General features: G+C 42.0%; 1 protein-coding gene across 1 annotated transcript in view; it reads right to left on the bottom strand.

The window, feature by feature from the left end:
• The window catches only part of LOC124805453 (gonadotropin-releasing hormone receptor-like), a 605403-nt gene that overhangs the window by 524163 nt on the left and 60859 nt on the right, over positions 1 to 20381 (bottom strand). The window lies entirely within an intron of this gene.

The raw sequence follows: 20381 nt of genomic DNA, 5'->3' as shown, positions 1-20381 counted from the left end.
TTTTATATCAAGGGCTACCCATGATTAAACTGCGCTCGGCGCATTCCTCTCCCACCGGTCCATGTTGTACTAATGTTTTCGTTTCTTGTTGTAACATTACGCGTATGTAGACAAGGTAATCGGCCTACTAGAATTGCTACGAGGCAACATGAATATGATGTACAGCTGAACGCTAAAGGGCACGGAGCTCATAGCTGGCCGCAACGGATGCTCCATGACAGCCGGAGATGAGAAAAGGAGCACGTGGCTGGAAACTGGAACATCCTAGTGTGGGGAATCTGGACTACGCGTCGATCGCTGCACTCTCGGCAATGGCGGTCTTTGAGACAAACTGGAAGATGGCATCTTACAGCTCTCTGAGAGTCTATAATAATTCGCAACCAAATATTAAAGCAAATATGAATACATCCACGATCCCAGGAGAATGAGACGCATCCAGTGACACAACAATATTTCAACATCTTTAAAACTACAAAAGTTAATATTTCACAGTGAATAAACATTTACACAATGAATCTCTGAATTAACAACTTTCAAACACCTCACTCGATTTCAACATACAATATCTCAGATGATGGCATTGAACTATATCTATCATCCTGGAAAGCTACGTATTTGTATCTATTTTATTTACTGATCTATGACGTCCTTTGTATCTTTTTCACTGTGCAAGTTATTGTCAGAACAGCGTATTCTCTACATTTACACAGAAAATGAACACAACATCAGTGCGTTACATGTTGTTATACTTCCGTCTTTTTAATGAACAGTTTACTATTGCTGGCCGCTGTCGCCGAGCGGTTCTAGGCGTTTCAGTCTGGAACCGTACGACCGCTACGGTCGCAGGTTCGAATCCTGCCTCGGGCATGGATGTGTGTGAGGTCCTTAGGTTAGTTAGGTTCGAGCAGTTCTAAGTTCTAGGGGACTGATGACCTCAGATGTTAAGTCCCATAGTGCTCAGAGCCATTTTTTGAGTTTACTATTTTGCCAGTAACTTTATTTAAATGTTGACTGTAAGTGCTATTAAAAACTGTGGTAATTTAAAGGCGGTCAATAGCATATGTTAGCGGACACAGCAATAGAAAAGAATGCCAGAAGATGCTTATGTCAGGCAGACATAAATAACTACGTAAGCAATCTTAGCGACAATCTGTTCCCATTTAACATAAGTACACTTGCGCAAGAACTCCGGGTTATTTATTAATGGACAAACCGACTAAACTCGCAATTGGTTTTCGTATGGGATGCTGTTAGGAAGAGCAACTACTCAGCAGTAGCTGTCATGTACCGTCTCATCGTCCTTTCCCTAGCATCGAATTCCAGTCCGCATCAGAACAAAATATTTGCCTCCCTCTTCCATTTCAGTAATATGTTTTCACCATATATTCTTTCCATTTTTTCATCATCTACAGAACTAGTAGTCATATAAACTTGCACCACTGCAGTGGGTGTTGGCTTCGTGTCATTCTTGGCTACTCTAAAGCGTCGACTAGGCTGTTAATAGTAGCTTGTCGGTATTCTTATTGTTTATTGGACCAATACTGGCATTAGTCTTATTTGATTTTACATTTATATCCCTGTACACACCTAACCAATAGTCTTGTTCTTCCTGTCATCACACCTCACTGATTCACCCAGTATCTAAATACAACCTATTCATTCCTCTCTTTAAACTCTCTAACTTACCTACCCTGCTAAGGGATCTAATATTCCACATTCCGACACTAAGAACACCAGGTTCTCTTTCTTCCAATGACAACGTCTTCCTGAGTAGTCCCCACCCGGAGATGCGAATGGGAGACTATTTTACCTTCGGAATATTTTACACAGGTGGGTGAAGCCCTCATTATGCCTTAGAGCAGAGCTGCATGTCCTCGGGAGAAAAACGGCTGTATTTTCCACTTGTTTTCAGCCGTTGGTAGTAGCAACATAGCAATATCATGAAGGCTGATGTTACAAGGCCAGTTCAGTGAATCACCCAAGCTGTTGCTCCTGCAACTACTGAAAAGAGTGCTGCCCCTCTTCAGGAACAACATGTTTTTCTGGCGCCTGCGTAGATAACCGTCCATTGTGATCGCACCTACGGTATGGCTTCCACTATCGTACTTGCCTTAATCTCTCCCATCTTCTTCTCATATTGATTGAGCAAGACATACTAAGGTGGCAGGAGAATTGTCACACATTCTTCTTCGAATGGGTCTCTAAATTTATCCAGCAGGGTTTCATGAGAGCTACGTTATCTTTCTTTCAAGGATTCTCTTTTGTCCCTCTAGCATAATTTCGTATGGACTATAGTGACCAGTTACGACGCTAATTGCACCGCCACTGAATTTGTTTTATATTTTTTTGTTATGGCAACTTGTTCAGAACTCCAAACACTGAAACTGTAGTCTACAATTTGTCACAATTGGTCTTGCTTGCGAATCCATAGACAAATACATTGTGTTTTTCCAGCACCCTTACAGAAATTGAAGTCTCCCACTCATCTTCCCAAATACTAATATCATGTGATCGAACGGTCTCATGTCGCTTTTTAGCGTAATATCTCATTAATGGGTGGTTACAACTGAAGTGCAGCTACTGATGGAGGTTCTGTGTGGACTTTAATTATCGCATGACAGCGAAACTTAGTAGATATGAAACTTCCTGGCATATTGAAACCGTGTGCCGGACCGGAACTCGAGCTCGGGACCTTTGCGTTTCGCGGGCAAGTGCTCTATCGACTGAGCTACCCAAGCACGACTCACGACCTATCCTCGCAGCTGCAACTCCACCAGTACCTCGTTTACTGCCGTCCAAACTTTTCAGAAGCACTCCTGCGAAACATGCAGAACTAGCACTCCTGGAAGAAATTATATTGCGGAGACATGGTTTAACCGCAGCTTGGGGGGTGTTTCCAAAATCAAATTTTCACTCTGCAGCGAAGTGTGTGCTGAGATGAAACCTCCTGGACCGAGACTCGGAAACTCGAACTCGGGATTTGTCTTTCGCTGGCAAGTTCTCTACCGACTTTTTTTCCATTTTGTTCGTTTTTTTTATTTATTATTATTATTATTATTATTATTACAGAGACCGCCACCCAGCGCTCTGACCGAACACGCTCAGCTACCGTGGTGGCAGCGACTGGCCTTCTCAAGCACGACTCACGACCCGTCCTCACAGCTACAATTCAGCCAGTACCTCGTCTCCTGTCTTTCAAGCCTTTCTTCGTAGATAACACTATAATGCGGAACCGATTTACGCTGAAAAAGAAATGAGTTCCAGTTTTGGCCACCAGCTGCAGATCTGGCGCTGCAATCTGGTTGCATGGTGGTACGATATCCACACTGACATTTGACAATCCGTAAAGTGTACAATATGGGTATCGCGAAAAGAGACCATGGGCTGTAAGTGAAACTCTGTAGTGTGGCTCTGAGCACTATGGGACTAGACATCTATGGTCATCAGTCCCCTAGAACTTAGAACTACTTAAACCTAACTAACCTAAGGACATCACACAACACCCAGTCATCACGAGGCAGAGAAAAATCCCTGACCCCGCCGGGAATCGAACCCGGGAACCCGGGCATGGGGCTCTGTAGTGTGAACGGCAGCAGTTACAGTGCTGCACTGACAGATTATCGGACTCTGAAAGATATGAGGAGAGGCCCAGTATCATTAAATGGATTAGGGAAGATGATAAGGGAATTTGAAAACACTGGTGAGCTCTGTGTGGCATCTGGAAGAGGGAGGCTTCCTATCTCAGAGGAAGTTATTAACGAGCTTGCTGTTGCTGCAATTCGCCATGCAGCAAGTGCCCTGGGTAACGCTAGTTAGTGCTCGTGTAACGGGCGAATTGTGATGCCCTGAAAACAAGAGTTCGGAGGTGCCGCACGGGCCGCTCGGCCAGCCGGGGCCCGGCAGCAAACACGTGGTGCCGAACGTTAGCCGGACGAGAGGGGTAGCCCCAGCGCATGGTCCAGCTGCCTGGCTGGGAATTCCATTATGACGCTGTGCCGATGGCGGACCATGTGAAACCTTAAAGGCAGACATTTCACAGTTCGTATAGAAATTAATAGTAGCCAGATGGATCATGATACCTCAAAAAGAATTATTTGCACGACGATTCTGATGGTGTAATCAGATTTTCAATATATTTATTAGTTTAAAGTTTAGTATATGACGACAAATTGTTGTGGGTTGGCAGGAGAGCCAACACCGGGTTACAAGAGGAAGCCGAAAGGTGCGCGTTTTAGCTCACGCAGGCTGGCGTGAGGTCTGGAACAGGACAAGGAAATTAGAATTTAGAAAAACGGACGTAGATGGTGGAATACTTTAACTTTAATCCGTTAATGAAGAACGTCGGTCTTGACGGTACATTATTACAGTTTCAATAGCAACTGGTAATGGCGCCTTGCTAGGTCGTAGTAAATGACGTAGCTGAAGGTTATGCTAACTATCGTCTCGGCAAATGAGAGCGTATTTTGTCAGTGAACCATCGCTAGCAAAGTTGGTTGTACAACTGGGGCGAGTGCTAGGAAGTCTCTCTAGACCTGCCGTGTGGCGGCGCTCGGTCTGCAATCACTGATAGTGGCGACACGCGGGTCCGACGTATACTAACGGACCGCGGCCGATGTAAAGGCTACCACCTAGCAAGTGTGGTGTCTGGCGGTGACATCACATAAATTACACAAGTAACACCCAGCAACGAATTTCCAAAATCTAAACGGTTCATCCGAGTTCGTCGATCTAGGTATCTTTAGAAAGCTATTAGAGTAAACCTAAATCGGTATGAATTACAAGCATGTAACTTGAATAGTACATGAGTTATTGGAGGTCAAAGTGGCCGATTACTATCGATGGCGTCAGGCCATAATTACTCCACAGTTACACAAAAGACGGTAGCAGCATGCTTATATTTATTCATCTATGTCTTTGTTTATATCCAGTACATACTATTCATGAAGAAATTTGTTAAATATTTACTGTGTTTTACAAAGCACAGAGACATTAGCCGGCCGAAGTGGCCGTGCGGTTAAAGGCGCTGCAGTCTGGAACCGCAAGACCGCTACGGTCGCAGGTTCGAATCCTGCCTCGGGTATGGGTGTTTGTGATGTCCTTAGGTTAGTTAGGTTTAACTAGTTCTAAGTTCTAGGGGACTGATGACCTCAGCAGTTGAGTCCCATAGTGCTCAGAGCCAAGAGACATTAGGCTACTGGCCTACCTTTTGTTGCTATTCCTTTGATATGTATTTATTTAATTTGTTTATGTATTTAATAGTGTGTGGTTCAAAATGGTTCAAATGGCTCTGAGCACTATGGGACTCAACTGCTGAGGTCATTAGTCCCCTAGAACTTAGAACTAGTTAAACCTAACTAACCTAAGGACATCACAAACATCCATGCCCGAGGCAGGATTCGAACCTGCGACCGTAGCGGTCTTGCGGTTCCAGACTGCAGCGCCTTTAACCGCACGGCCACTTCGGCCGGCAATAGTGTGTGTTAGAGCGTGTTTATGGTCCAGCCGTAGGAATATTATTTAAATGTAAATCCAGTATTTCGTATGTGTTTCAATATGTTTGTGAGTGCACGTTGGCTTGGGGACATGGAGGGAGCGCTCTAGCTAATCACTGCACTCGTTACTAGGAGAGACGTATGGAGGTTGGGGAGTAGCATTGTTTCGGGAGAGGACACGAGGCAGTTCTGGAGGGAGAGTCGCACAGGACACGGGAGGTGCTGGACGTGACGAGGCAACGGACGGACAGTCGGCGGGAGAACTTGGACAGTGGAGCACTTTGCGCGTGGTCGCGGAGGATAGAAATATTTCGGATTGCCGACCTGTGCTCTTGTGCGATTTCCGTGGCTTCTGCAGTGAAGACGTAGTATGCGTTTGGAAGTGAACATCTCGCGAGCTATGTTGTTGATCATAACTAATTGCGTGCAGTATGAATCTATTGTTTCCTTGTTATTCAACTTATATTTTATTTTATTCCTTGGCCATCGACACCAACAAGTGTTATGCAGAAATATACCACATTCTCAAAAGTACTTCTACTATAGTACTCATCATTTAAAGTCGTTAGCATAGTACCTGCAGATTTTATTTAATTGCAAACTTTCATTTATAAATTTCTACGTTACATTCGCAATTACCGAGTGATAGGCACCTTCTACCATTCGATTCATGTGTATATTCATATTGTACACTGCAGACTCAGCAGTATTTGGATTGTAATGCGGCAGCTACGTATCCCAGACACTAGACAACGAAACCAGCCAAAACTTTTAATATTTCAACTCTGAGTCGGAGGGTACGTGGTTGAGGGCCATTACCTCATTTATTTCATAATTTTATTTGAAAACCCGCATCGTGCAGTGTCACGAGAACTGTCCATCACCTGGTCAACAGTACAGAAAGTTCTGCGGTCTAAGTTACACTGGGATCCGTACAGGATCCAGATGGTGCAGCAGCTGAAACCTCAGGATGCGCAGCAACGTTCCGAATTTACTATACAGTTTCTGCTACTGATCGAAGTTAACGACATGCATACTGGCAATATTCTATGGAGTCACGAGGCACATTTTACGCTACAGTATGCAGTAAATACATAGAAGAACAGAATTTGGGGTACTGTTACACCGCGTATTGTGCACGAAGAGCCATTGCACTCGCGGTTTAGTACTGTATTATTTGGATTCACAGGCAGCTTTACCCTCGGTCTGTTTTTCTTTGAAGAAAATACTTCCTTTCACATCCGTCCGTAATTCAATGGAACCGATGACCTTACTGCTTGCTCCTCTCACCCAAATCAACCAACCCTGACTCTGGAGACATCTAAATGAATGCGTTTGCCAGGGGCCAGTTCGGACTGTACCTGATCTGAAGGCCACTGTACAAGAACACGTTGCTCAGATACCACCGAAACTGCTGCGACCGACTGTGTATCACGTTGTTTTACGGATGCAGCATCCTGTCGGCGTTGATGCTCATATTGAACAAATTGTCTAAGCGGTGATTAATAATGAAATCAACATTATGCTTTCCTCACTTGTTTCACCTTTTCTGCCCATGTACCGTTCCTAAGCCACCATACAGGGTGATTAAAAAAGAATACCACAACTTTAAAAATGTGTATTTAATGAAATAAACATAATATAACCTTCTGTTATACATCATTACAAAGAGTATTTAAAAAGGTTTTTTTCACTCAAAAACAAGTTCAGAGATGTTCAATATGGCCCCCTCCAGACACACGAGCAATATCAACCCGATACTCCAACTCGTTCCACACTCTCTGTAGCATATCAGGCGTAACAGTTTGGATAGCTGCTGTTATTTCTCGTTTCAAATCATCAATGGTGGCTGGGAGAGGTGGCCGAAACACCATATCCTTAACATACCCCCATAAGAAAAAATCGCAGGGGGTAAGATCAGGGCTTCTTGGAGGCCAGTGATGAAGTGCTCTGTCACGGGCTGCCTGGCGGCCGATCCATCGTCTCGGGTAGTTGACGTTCAGGTATTTACGGACAGATAAGTGCCAATGTGGTGGCGCTCCATCCTGCTGAAATATGAATTGTTGTGCTTCTTGTTAGAGCTGAGGGAACAGCCAATTCTCTAACATCTCCAGATACTGTAGTCCAGTTACAGTAGCACCTTCGAAGAAAAAGGGACCAAAAACTCTATTGGCTGAAATGGCACCTTAGGCGAGTCACGTTCATACTGAGTTGTTTCCCGCGGATTCTCGGTGCCCCGTATACAGACATTGTGACGGTTGACTTTCCCGTTAGTGTGGAAAGTTGCTTCATCACTAAACACAATCTTTGAAACGAAAGATTCATCTGTTTCCATTTGAGCAAGGATAAAATCACAGAAATCGATTCTTTTAATCTTATCAGCTGCAGACAGTGCTTGAACCAATTTCAGACGATAAGGTTTCATAACTAACCTTTTTCGTAGGACTCTCCATACAGTTGATTGTGGAATTTGCAGCTCTCTGCTAGCTCTGCGAGTCGATTTTCCTGGGCTGCGAACAAATGCTTGCTGGATGCGTGCTACATTTTCATCACTCGTTCTCGGCCGTCCAGAACTTTTCCCTTTGCACAAACACCCATTCTCTGTAAACTGTTTATACCAACGTTTAATACACCACCTATCAGGAGGTTTAACACCATACTTCGTTCGAAATGCACGCTGAACAACTGTCGTCGATTCACTTCTGCCGCATTCAATAACACAAAAAGCTTTCTATTGAGCGGTCGCCATCTTAGCATCAACTGACGCTGACGCCTAGTCAACAGCGCCTCAAGCGAACAAATGTACAACTAAATGAAACTTTATAGCTCCCTTAATTCGCCGACAGATAGTGCTTAGCTCTGCCTTTTGTCGTTGCAGAGTTTTAAATTCCTAAAGTTGTGGTATTCTTTTTGAATCACCCTGTATATAGAAAAATTTCTATGCGTCTTTCTTGCATTCACAGGGACATATCTGCCCCTGGTGGCCAAAATTTGAACAAATTTTTTTTTTTTCGCCGTAAATCGGTTCCCCATTAACGTATTAGAATATGTACCAAGTGTCGCTGCCGTGCGGTATCTGCAGCTCTCACTGCACCTCTGTGGGTAGCTGCATTTTAATTTTAACCAGCCAGATGGAGTGTGCTCAAGGTGTTCACCACTAATTCTTTGTTATAATGATTACCTTACGTTCATCGACATATAAGAGGGGCGCGTTGCACCGTGTGGAAATTTTGTCCCAGTCTTTCTGCAATACCGCGGGATCATCTAAGGGCTATACTTTCCTGTAAACCCATAGAGTCATCAGCGAACACATTACGGTGCCCCCGATGGTGCGTGATAAATTATTTTCGTATACTGAAAACTAAGAGTCCGTGCTACGTTTGCTTGCGGAGTACTTTCGTTTACGCCTAAAATTTGCAGTCCAGTATAACGTGCCGAGTTATATTAACCAAATATTCCTCGAGCAAACAACTTATTTGCGAAGATACTCCGTCTGGTTAGTATTTCACGATCCCCTCAACTTGTACACACGTGCAGCTACGGCGCAACCTCACACTTTATTGGGGAAACTTTTGGCTCCTCGTGGGCGTGTTCGATGCGAAGACTAGTTACAACGTGGTACGCCTCGGCGGACGGTATGAAGATGCGTGGGCGGACCGCTATAACTTTGTTCTCCGCATCCTCGTATTATAAAAGGACCGCAGTCTTGTCCGCATCGAACGACTGCGCATTTGGAAAAATTTTGAAGAGACGGGGGACATTAGAGCCACACTTGGATGGTACTGTCAGTCATCTACCATCAACAATCACTCCTCTGAACATACACGGGAGGAACGCGGTAACCGACGTTAGCTGTGTCTTCGACGATAGGACAACCATTAAAAAATGGTAGCAGAGGTATAGTGTCGACTGGGTAACATTTATAAATATGTAAGAAACGACTATCACAGTGAAACAAAAATGTCCAAGCTTTCAACAACAAATCTGGACACTGCCTGATCAAGGTAAAAGTTTCTCATATGTGCAGTCTACACACAGCCTACCCCGTAAAACACTGTACGTATTTTGTAGCTAAACCTTTCTGCCTTAAGCCTTCTGTAGCGTGCTTGCAGTCATAACTTGAAACCTGCGCACAGCATCGGAGCAATGTATAATTCATATTTTCTTCCCGAACGCCGACGCCTTATGCTCCAGTATTTGAATAAAGCAGCATAATTTGTAACAAGTCAAATGAATTTAATTTCTTTCTCAGTGAGATATGGAGCAACTGTCACTGCTGATGGTGGCGCACACTCTTCCTACTGCTTCTTTTACGCATATAAAAAGAGTGCAATTATCTCAGACTACAATTTCGTCCTAAAATTTTTACTATTTACGAGCCGTAGTAATTCTGACAGAAGCTAGAACACCAGATTCACATTTCGGAGAAAATGACCACATCATACGTAATTTGCGCTTGCGAAGAATGATCGCAAGTCACTGTTAAATGAGCCACGAATAATCTCAGGGATGCGCTTTGCTTATAGCAGAATGAAATCAATAGCTGAAGGCGAGTTGCATTCAGCAGATTGTGTCTCTTTGTGACGATCCTCTGACCTCACGGATCTGAATTGATTGTTTTTCTGAAACAAATATTACAAAAACCATATTTCATGTACTAATTAATAACCGCGGGGAACAAATGTTAGTTATAAATGATAACAAAAATATAACCCCTTTTTAAAATGTTTAATTTTAAAATCAAATCTCTACCTATTACAGAGACAGTTACACAGTACGTCTGCTCAGTTCTATGAAAACAAGAGACGTGTCGGAAATTCAGTTTGCTGAGACGAGGTTAGCTCCTCACTTTATTTGTATTTTCTTTTTAAAGTGCAATTCCTCCGATTCGTTTCAGCCATACCCTCATTTCTGTGATATCGTTAATTTATTACGTTTTTCGTAGACAATTTGTTCAAATGTGTGTGAAATCTTATGGGACTTAACTGTTAAGGTCATCAGTCCCTAAGCTTACATACAACTTAACTTAAATTATCCTAAGGACAAACACACACACCCATGCTCGGGGAAGGACTCGAAACTCCGCCGGGACCAGCCGCACAGTCCATGACCGCAGCGCCTTAGATCGCTCGGCTAATCCCGCGCGGCGTAGAAAACTTGAAATATTTTTATTAATAAATATCCAAAAAAAAGAGACAATATTTTTCAAGTAATGCTTCAAAGTCCTTAGTTCCCGAGAGCTACAACTACTTACTCTTTCGGAAGGATTGCATTTTCATCCACAAGTGAGCTACATTTTCATACTACTGCATGCATTTAAGCAATTGAACGGGTTGCGAGAACGAAGTAATAATACTTTATTTAGTACGGCTTACATCGACCAGTTTTTCTTATGTGTTTCCGAGTCTGTCGCATGCTGGTAGAAACTAGCCTCCTATGAATCGCTAGAAACTACTGTCTAATACATAAATTGTTGTGTCTTATAGTACTTGTGTTCTTGTGTTTGAACCGAACATGTAAAAGGCAATGTCTCAAAATACGACCTTTCGGGCTAGCCCTTTCTTCTGCCAATTCCTTCAGTTATCCCACACCTTCACAGTTTACGTTGTCTCGTGATCTTCAACTTCAATATCGTGTCACACTTTCGAAATAACAACGTTCGGTAGCACGTATATATGGTTGCGTATATGTATGTGTTTCAGCATAACAAACGAATCTCTCTGGAGTTGACCCAAGAAAATTTTGTGCAGCTATTACTTGCTATTTGCTGTTTGCTATATCCCTCTAGAGCCCACTGGGGTAGCGATTATGAAAGAATTCTTGAAGCAACTTCAGCGTAACATACAATTTGCTATACAAATACAATTTGCTAACCGGGGAAATAGTAAAATGGTGGTAAAACATCTGTAGCAGCACTGTGGATGATGGAGTCCTTGGCTTGGGAGTAACATCTAAGGATAGATAGAAACCATCGATATTAATTTCGTGCCCATTGTTTCAGTGGTGGATATGCTAATTTTTGGCGTGACTTTTCGTCGGGATCACCGAGAATGGGGATGGAACTAGGAAGAGTATGACGTACCAAATAATCGAAAAGGACTGATACTAGTGTCGAATTCATTGTTTGCGAAGTTCCCTGCCAGGCCGGCCACAGTCCTTACAATGAGCTCCAAGTTTGGGCCAGTTAGATAAATAAGGCAGTGTAGGACCGTCTTTATATCTTTAAAATAATTACTTATGTTCCAATAATCGTTTTACTGCCCATACATGCACATACTTACATGGAAGTTACAAATGGAATCTATAATATCCAGAGGATAAGAAAGCTTAACAATTAACTGGCGTCGTCAGCTACTTTCTCCAGGCGTTCCAGAGTTAAACTGCAACAAACGCGCCGGCCGGAGTGGGCGAGCGCTGCTAGGCGCTACAGTCTGGAACCGCGCGACCGCTACAGTCGCAGGTTCGAATCCTGCCTTGGAAATGGCTGTGTGTGATGTCCTTAGGTTAGTTAGGTTTAAGTAGTTCTAAGTTCTGGGGGACTTATGACCTCAGAAGTTAAGTCCCATAGTGCTCAGAGCCATTTGAACCATTTTTTGCAACAAACGTACGAGGATAAACCAAATTTTATTCACCCTACACGTTATAATTTCGTGACCCAGGAAGAGAACAAAATATCTTGTTAATTAACTGGTGTTACCTACATCTACATAGCTTCTCTGCAAACAACACTTAAATGCCTGGCAGAAGGTTCATCGAACCACCTACACAATTATCCTCTATTATCCCTCTCTAACAGCGCGCGTAAGAAACCAACACCTATATCGTTCCTTGCGAGCTCTTATTTCCCTTATTTCATTATGATGATCGTTTTTCCCTATCTAGGTCGTCATCAACCAAATATTTTCGCGTTCGGAGGAGAAAGTTGGTGATTGAAGTTTCCTGAGAAGATCCTACCTCAAGGAAAAACGCCATTGTTTTAATGATTTTCGTCGCAAGTCCCATATCGTGTCTGTGATACTCTCTCCCCTATTATTTGATAATGCTAAACATGCTACCATTCTTTGAACTTCCTCGATGTACTCTATTGACCCTGTCTGATAAGAATCCCACACCGCGCGGCAGCGCCCCTAAAGTGGACAAACAAGCGTAATGTATGCAGTCTCTTTACTAGATGACAGGTTATATTTTAATGAATTTGTAACACTTTCATTTTAACGTACCTGCTGTACACATGTTTCTTTCAAGCACAATGTCTCACAAATGAAAAACAAGTGATCCCTACCCGAAGGAAGCGTACTTCTTAAAACTGCATGTTTTTTTCTCTTGGAAACGGATATAAGCCAAGAGGTGACAGTATCATCGTTTCTGAACGCGGATAAATATTAGTCATCCCCTTCAAAGACTACACTGTCATATCGAACCGCTGTATATCGTGCAGAAATAGTACCAGATTTGACCCTCCAAGGCTGACCTAAGACATGTTAATGATGTGTGTATGTGAGTGCCGCTCGGTTGTATGCTATCAGCACAGCAAAATGTGTGGAGGTGGAGACGTTACAAAATTTCAGAAAGTAACCATCCTGTTTTGCCCAGAACCACACCTTGTATAAAGAGGCACGACGTGTTAGTGTATAAGCGTGAAGTGTCTACAGAAAATGGCACAACATTACCAGCCACGTAACACGTCATAACAATAGCGGTCGTAAAAGGATCCTAACCGAAATGGAACGGAGACGAGTGTAAAACCAGATCAATGAAAATCGGTTTCAGTTATGTCGGGTGGTGCTCCTCTACCTTACACAGTCTCGGAGCAAACATTGCAAAGCGTATATGCGCTGACCATTTGGCGTTGGATACCAAGCAAAAAACAACAGAAATTCTTCAAGTTTATCATCTGTCTCGTTTCCAATCCTGACAGATCGTAGTATGGTTACGATCGAAACTGTTCAGAAAAAAAGGTAAGTTTATTTTATTTCCCATTCAGAATGACTCAAGCAACCACTTCTTTCTTCTGTAACATCTTGTTTGCAGAAGTAACCTCTCTGTAAAGCTAACAACAATCTAGTGTTACCTATGTTGGTGCTTTCTCGAACGTGTTGAAGCTGTGTCACGCCAACAAAGACGTAGGCAAAGTGCCTACTACGTGCATCCAACAGATGATGATTTAATAAGAATGTTGACGTGAGGATATGTGAGTAAGTTAAAAGGAAATATAAGCTCACCATCCTCAGACTGAAATGGAAGACAGGCTAAGCCACAGGACTTCGGGGAGGGGCGAGAGGTTATATCTGCGTCCGGCGACGTCATATATATATATATATATATATATATATATATATATATATATATATATATATATAAAGATTGCTTGTGGCAACTGATAGGGCTATTCCTTTTAAAACGGCACGTCCTATTTGTTTGTCCATCCTTGGCGAACTGAGTTTGTGCTTCGTCTACAATAACAACCTCCTTGCCGACGAGACGTTATAACGTAGCCATCTTTTTCTTCCACCCGATACATCACGGATTTCTGGTCAGGTCATAGTTCACTACTAATTGTGTGTCCCACAATAGTCTGTCTTCTTGAAGAGGCCGCACGGAAGTCGTGGAAACTTCCTATTGTTGTCGTCGTTGATACATTTGTTCATTAACGTCATTCTCGTAAGACAAAATTCGCACTCTGGAATGAACTTTAAAGGAAGGTTACTAAGTGAAGTAAACTGAAATTATGGCACCGCTAACAGTGAGAGATTATGGTTGTCAAGCTTCAGGCATTAGAGAATGTACTACACATTGTATGTATGCATTGCACTTGGTTACAAGCTTAACATCACCAACATGTATTCCCTTTCTAACTAAATTTCAGAATATTCAATGCTGTCGGGTGAGATTTTAGTGAGATGGGGAGCGTCGTGTTCAATAATGAAACATTAAAACCAAGTCGGAAACGCGCGACCACTACGGTCGCAGGTTCGAATCCTGCCTCGGGCATGGATGTGTGTGGTGTCCTTAGGTTAGTTAGGTTTAAGTAGTTCTAAGTTCTAGGGGACTGATGACCACAGGAGTTAAGTCCCATAGTGCTCAGAGCCATTTGAACCATTTAAAACCAAGTCACGTGATTCCAACATAGCATTAGATTTCCGGCGTGGTGTGCTGAAAGCCATAAATCTAGAGCCATCTATACGCCATGGAGGTATGAAAATGCACATCAGTGAAGCATTCAACTATGTCACATACATGTTAGAAATAGCACACACTGTCTTGTAGCATTCGTTTCACTCACCCGCTGCAGGATTTGCTCAGGCTGTAACTTGCCTGTATGGAAGTGGGGGAACAACAGGAAACGTAAATCTGGATGGCTGGACTGGATGTTTGACTGTGGCATTTTCAATTTATCCAGTTTCTTTGTGTACAGATTTATCGCCCGACTGGTAAACCAGCACCAAACATTACCTTCATATTATCTTTTTGGACTGTTGGCTTTAGCGCACTTGTAACTTCGCTGATTTTCTTGTCTTAGAAGCAGAAATACTAAGGCATTTAGGATTATTTTGGCAACAGGGAAATTCTTCAAGCAGCATTTCAGTCACCTGAGGTAATGCGGCCGAGGTAATCCCTTTACTTGGGAAAGATTGCTGATGGTTCTGAGCACTATGGGACTTAACATCTGAGGTCATCAGTCCCCTAGAACTTAGAACTACTTAAACCTAACTAACCTAAGGACATCACACACATCCATGCCCGCGGCAGGATTAGAACCTGCGACCGTAGCAGTCGCGCTGTTCCGGACTGAAGTGCCTCGAACCGCTCGGCCACCGAGGCCGGCCCTTGGGAAAGAGCGCTGGAATTCAGTTACTTCAGCAGATACAAGGAAGTACATACAGCGTTCCTCAATTGTGAAGGAACAAACAGTTATAAAATGTTTAATAAAGTAAAGAGCCGTATCACTGGGAGCTCCGCAGTTCTTAAGAGAACAGTCGCAAATCCCGTTTAAAATCCAGGAAATACTTTGGAAATTATTTTAATTTCAACATCCAAACAATGTTTACATCATGTCACGCAAACAATGTTTACATGATGTCACACGCGGTAAAACATGGTAACAATTTGAGGAACTACAAGTTATTAAGCTACAAGGCAATGCAATTAAAGGATATCATTTCGGTCTCTCTCTCTCTCTCTCTCTCTCTCTCTCTCTCTCTCTCACACACACACACACACACACACACACACACACACACACGCACACACATACCACACACAAAACACACACACACACAAGCTTTTTCCCTTTACCTTTTCGCTACAAGCGACATGAACTCTTCTTCAAAAATTTAATTAGCAGAGTAAACAGCGTTGTAATTTTTTCATATATGTTTTAATGTTTACGTTTGCTACTGGCTACATCAGTGTAGCCCCCATTTTGCTAAAATATTGTTTCTTCTTGGAAATTTTATCTTGAAAAGAGCGGTTGTGGTATTAGGTATGTAAGTAAATTACGAAATTTTTCCCGTTCGCTTTACTTTAAAGGGCGTCCTTCTTTTCTTTAAACATGGCGCTGAAAGAATGCTTCGGAGATTTGCGCCGTATCTGTGGGGTGGTAAATGGGATTTTCAAACAACAGCACACTTTAATAAGGAACGAAACAATGCGATAAAGTAACGTCCGTAAGGAAGCGTTGCTATAGGGTAGCATTTCAGAGGTTATACGCAAATAGTGAAAAACACCGTATTAGTACACATATTAGGAGCACTGTTGGCCAGTGGAATATACGAGTATTAAGAAACTTTAGGCAAACGTTCAGCCACAAACACTCGTTGTGCAAACATACCACTATGTCAGCATTTATTCCACTGAATGTTGCTCTATTTTTACGTCAAAAGCCGTTATATTGGATAACATTAATTAACTTTCTTTTCAACTTTTATGGTGTCCAGGTTTTTTTATTCTTCCAGAGTCTGTAACGACATATTTCAACACACGAGCGGAGATTCTCAATTGCCGGTAAATGATGTAGATGAAGCTTCGCACAAATGTCCGTCATAATAAAGAGAAGAATACCTACACTTATTGCGTCCTTTAGTTCCACGCTCCGTAGTTTCTCACAAAAATTGGCATGGTAATTTTATATATTTCCTATGTCCTATGACAGTAACGTCGGGTCGGTCCACCGGGCAAGCGTTGGAAGTGTTAACCTTAGGATATGCTGACACAATCTACAGTCCGACACCAGATTTGCACGGTCTTTATTTTCCTACATTAAGTTGTTCTTTTTATCTGCAGCAGATATATATTATCGGAAAGTAATCAGTATTATTATTACTGTGATTTATCATATGCAGTAGAGCATACTAATTTGGCAGATTTAAATAATTATCAAATATCCTGGTGGAATTTGTAAAAACATCGGAAACATAACTCTCCGGGCAGAAAATGAATAATACATACACACTGGCGGTCCACACTGAAATAATAAAACTACTGAAGTTACATAACGTCGAGCGTAATGCGGACTAGCAAAAATTAAGTCAGAAAGAAGTTTCATCGAAATCGGCAGACGTAATTGCACGAAAACATACAGATCCCCACTCTGGCGCGTTCGTTATTGAGCACCGGACCACATCACTAAAAAAGTACTCGCAGTCATTACTGCTAGTTGGTACAGAAGAAAAGTCTTCTCGGTTGATTATTTCAGCACCCACGAAGTGTCGAGGTAGGTGCTTTCTTCTTTTTTCTCAAATGAACCAAATCTGTGCTTAACATCATACAGCAAAAAAAAAAAGTTAAAAAGAAATAAATAAATTAAAAAATTCCGAAAACGAAATTTTTGTGTCACTGAAATTAGGTGAGTCCATTGTAAGAAAACTAACAGTAACCCAAAGAGAAATGGAAAGATCAATGTTGGGTTCCACAAAGGAAAACGGGAAGAAACCAGTTAATATCACACGTACAACAAACATCAGTGACGTAATGGAAAGAGTAAATATTTTGAAATGACCACGGGCTGGTTATGTCGCTCGAACACTAAATGACAGATGGTCAAAACGAGTACTAGACTGGAGGTAAATCTATCCAAACAGACCGGGAAAGCCCACCGGACAGATGAGGCACAGACTTACGAGAGATAACTGGATTCAGTTAGCAGTGGGAAGCTCAAGATAGGCAGAAATGGAGGAACCTGTTGGGATCCTATGCTGCATGCCGAATGAAAAATTATACTAGTTGATGATGATGATGATGATGATGATAAGCATTCCATAACAAATTTGCACAATTGGAATTGACACCTTTCTGTTGTCTAAAACATCGCAACTTCTTGCACCTTCCTTGTCACAATTTAGCACTTAAAAATTCTAGGTATAAGCTACTTAGAATACAAGTGGTTGCACTTAGCCTGTAAGTAGGCTGTTTAGGTTTTTATATTGGTAACGCCACGTAGTGAAAATCACTGGCTGTGCTGTGTGCAGTCTGTGGCTGGTTTGCATTGTTGGAGTATATGCTATTGTAGTGTTGGGCAGTTGGCTGTTAACAGCGCATAGCGTTGCGCAGTTGGAGGTGAGCCGCCAGCAGTGGCGGATGTGGGGAGAGAGATGGCAGAATTTTAAGATCGTATGGTCTGGACGTGTGTCCATCAGAGACAGTAAATTTGTAAGACTGGATGTCACGAGCTGATATATATATATATATATATATATATATATATATATATATATATATATATATATATTATTACTTTTGAACACTAGTGAGGTAAATACATAGTTATTCAGCTCGCAGTATTGGCGCACCCTGTATTGCAGCAGTTTGAGTAACGAAGATTTTTGTGAGGTAAGTGATTCATGAAATGTATAGGTTATTATTAGTCAGGGCCATTCTTTTGTAGGGATTATTGAAAGTCAGAGTGCGTTGCGCTTAATGTAAGAGGTTTATCAGCACAGTCATTCATACATTTTTCTAAGGGAACGATTCAAGTCTTCTTGTGTTGCACGCTTCAAATAAAGATACAAAGCGCCTCATCATATCAACGACAAACTGATGGCTGATCTCTCCAAATAATGATGGCTCTTCCTTCATTTATGTCTGTATCCTTGTACATTACAACGTGTAGAGCATCACGAAACTTCCTACAATACTATAAGCTCGCTTTGTCACACTTTTCTTACTCTTTCCATAATTCTGGTTTTTTTTTTAAATTTCTATGGTTAGCAGTTATGAATTTTGTACTGTGATCATTACAGTTTCAATAGATAGCGCTCTCGGATATTCTGCCATTAACTGAAACGTTTAAGTATATGTGTATACACTAAATTGGAGGGTGATGTGAAACCTAAGATTTCTAGTACGTTGTAACAGAGTCTCTAATTTGTATAGTATGAATAACAGAAACAGTATTAGAAGATGGGCATAAGACCAAGATTTCAGTCATATTCAGGAGAAAGTACCGCTTTGTGCTTCCAAAAACACGCTGAGAACCAATTTTTAGGGTTATTCAAGAAATTAACACGTCAAGCGACACTGCAGAATATATATACCATTTGTATTAAATGCTGTTTACAACTTTATTTACTACATCAATCGGTTGTATTGGTATTAATGTATTCAGAATAGTTTCTCTGATAATTATCAGATTCATTTTACGTTTCTAAGTCGGTAGGCTTCAGATAACAGCGAACCAGTGAGTAATGGTATGAAATTTACCGACAGCCTTTGACGCACTCGTCTTCGAGTGTTCAGGTAATATTTGTCGTCTGTGGAATTACTCTTCTGATACAAACGAAAGTAAGTTTAACTCACAGTAACGTATCCTACATTGTAATGTATAAAATCACTACGGGAGTCGCTCGTAAATTTATTTACAGCTCCTGTTCTTCCTCTCCGTGCACGAAATCAAATTGATTACCGTGAATGTAGTTCCTGATTACATCCAGTTTCACTGATTACATACTGTGAAATGCTTCATCTAATGAAGACTGAAAATTGCACATAATATTATTTCACAAATTCTCTCGAAAATGTTAGCTGCTGACATGATATAAATTTTTTTCGTTAACATTCCACATGTAGGATGATTACTGAAAATATGCAACATGATGAAAACAATTTATGGACACACCTGAATGTAGCAGGAATGCTACTACCCGTTTTTGTTGATTTTTATAGTTACAGCGATCATACTGACATTCGTATTTCTTTTGTACATAATAATGATTTCGTGGAGGCGGCATAGCTCCAAAACAGATTACGTTCTGGCTGATGGTGTAATGAATGGAAGAGGTTATATACTGAAGCGCCAAAGAAACTGGTGTAGGCATGCGTATTCAAATACGGAGATACGTAAACCGCCAAAATACGGCTCTGCAGTCATCAATGCCTATGTAAGACAAGTGCCTGGCACAATTGTTAAATCGGTTATCGGTTACTGCTACTACAACGGCGGGTTATCAAAATTTAGGTGAGTTTGAACGTGGTGTTATAGTCGGCGCACGAACGATGGGACACAGCATCACCGAGGTTGCGATGAAGTGGGAATTTTCCCGCTCGACCATTTCACGAGTGTACCGTGAATATAAGGAATTCGGTAAAACATCAAATCTCCGATATCGCTGTGGCCGGAAAAAGATCCTGCCAGAACGGGGCGAACGACGACTGAAGAGAATCGTTCAACGTGACAAAAATGCAGCCCTCCGCCAATTGCTGCACATTTCAGTGCTGGGCAATCAACAAGTGTCTACATGCGAACCATTCTACGAAACAACACCGATACATGCCTTCGGACCTAAAGGCCAACTCATGTACCTCGGTGAGTGCACGACACAAAGCTTTGTGCCTCGCCTGGACCCGTCATCATCGACATTGGACTGTTGTGACTGGAAACATGTCGCCTGGTCG

This window comes from Schistocerca piceifrons, chromosome 7 (genome assembly GCF_021461385.2).
Source record: "Schistocerca piceifrons isolate TAMUIC-IGC-003096 chromosome 7, iqSchPice1.1, whole genome shotgun sequence".
NCBI lineage: Eukaryota > Metazoa > Arthropoda > Insecta > Orthoptera > Acrididae > Schistocerca > Schistocerca piceifrons.
The sequence above is the reverse complement of the archived record's forward strand: the minus strand, read 5'-3'. Positions and strand labels throughout refer to the sequence as shown.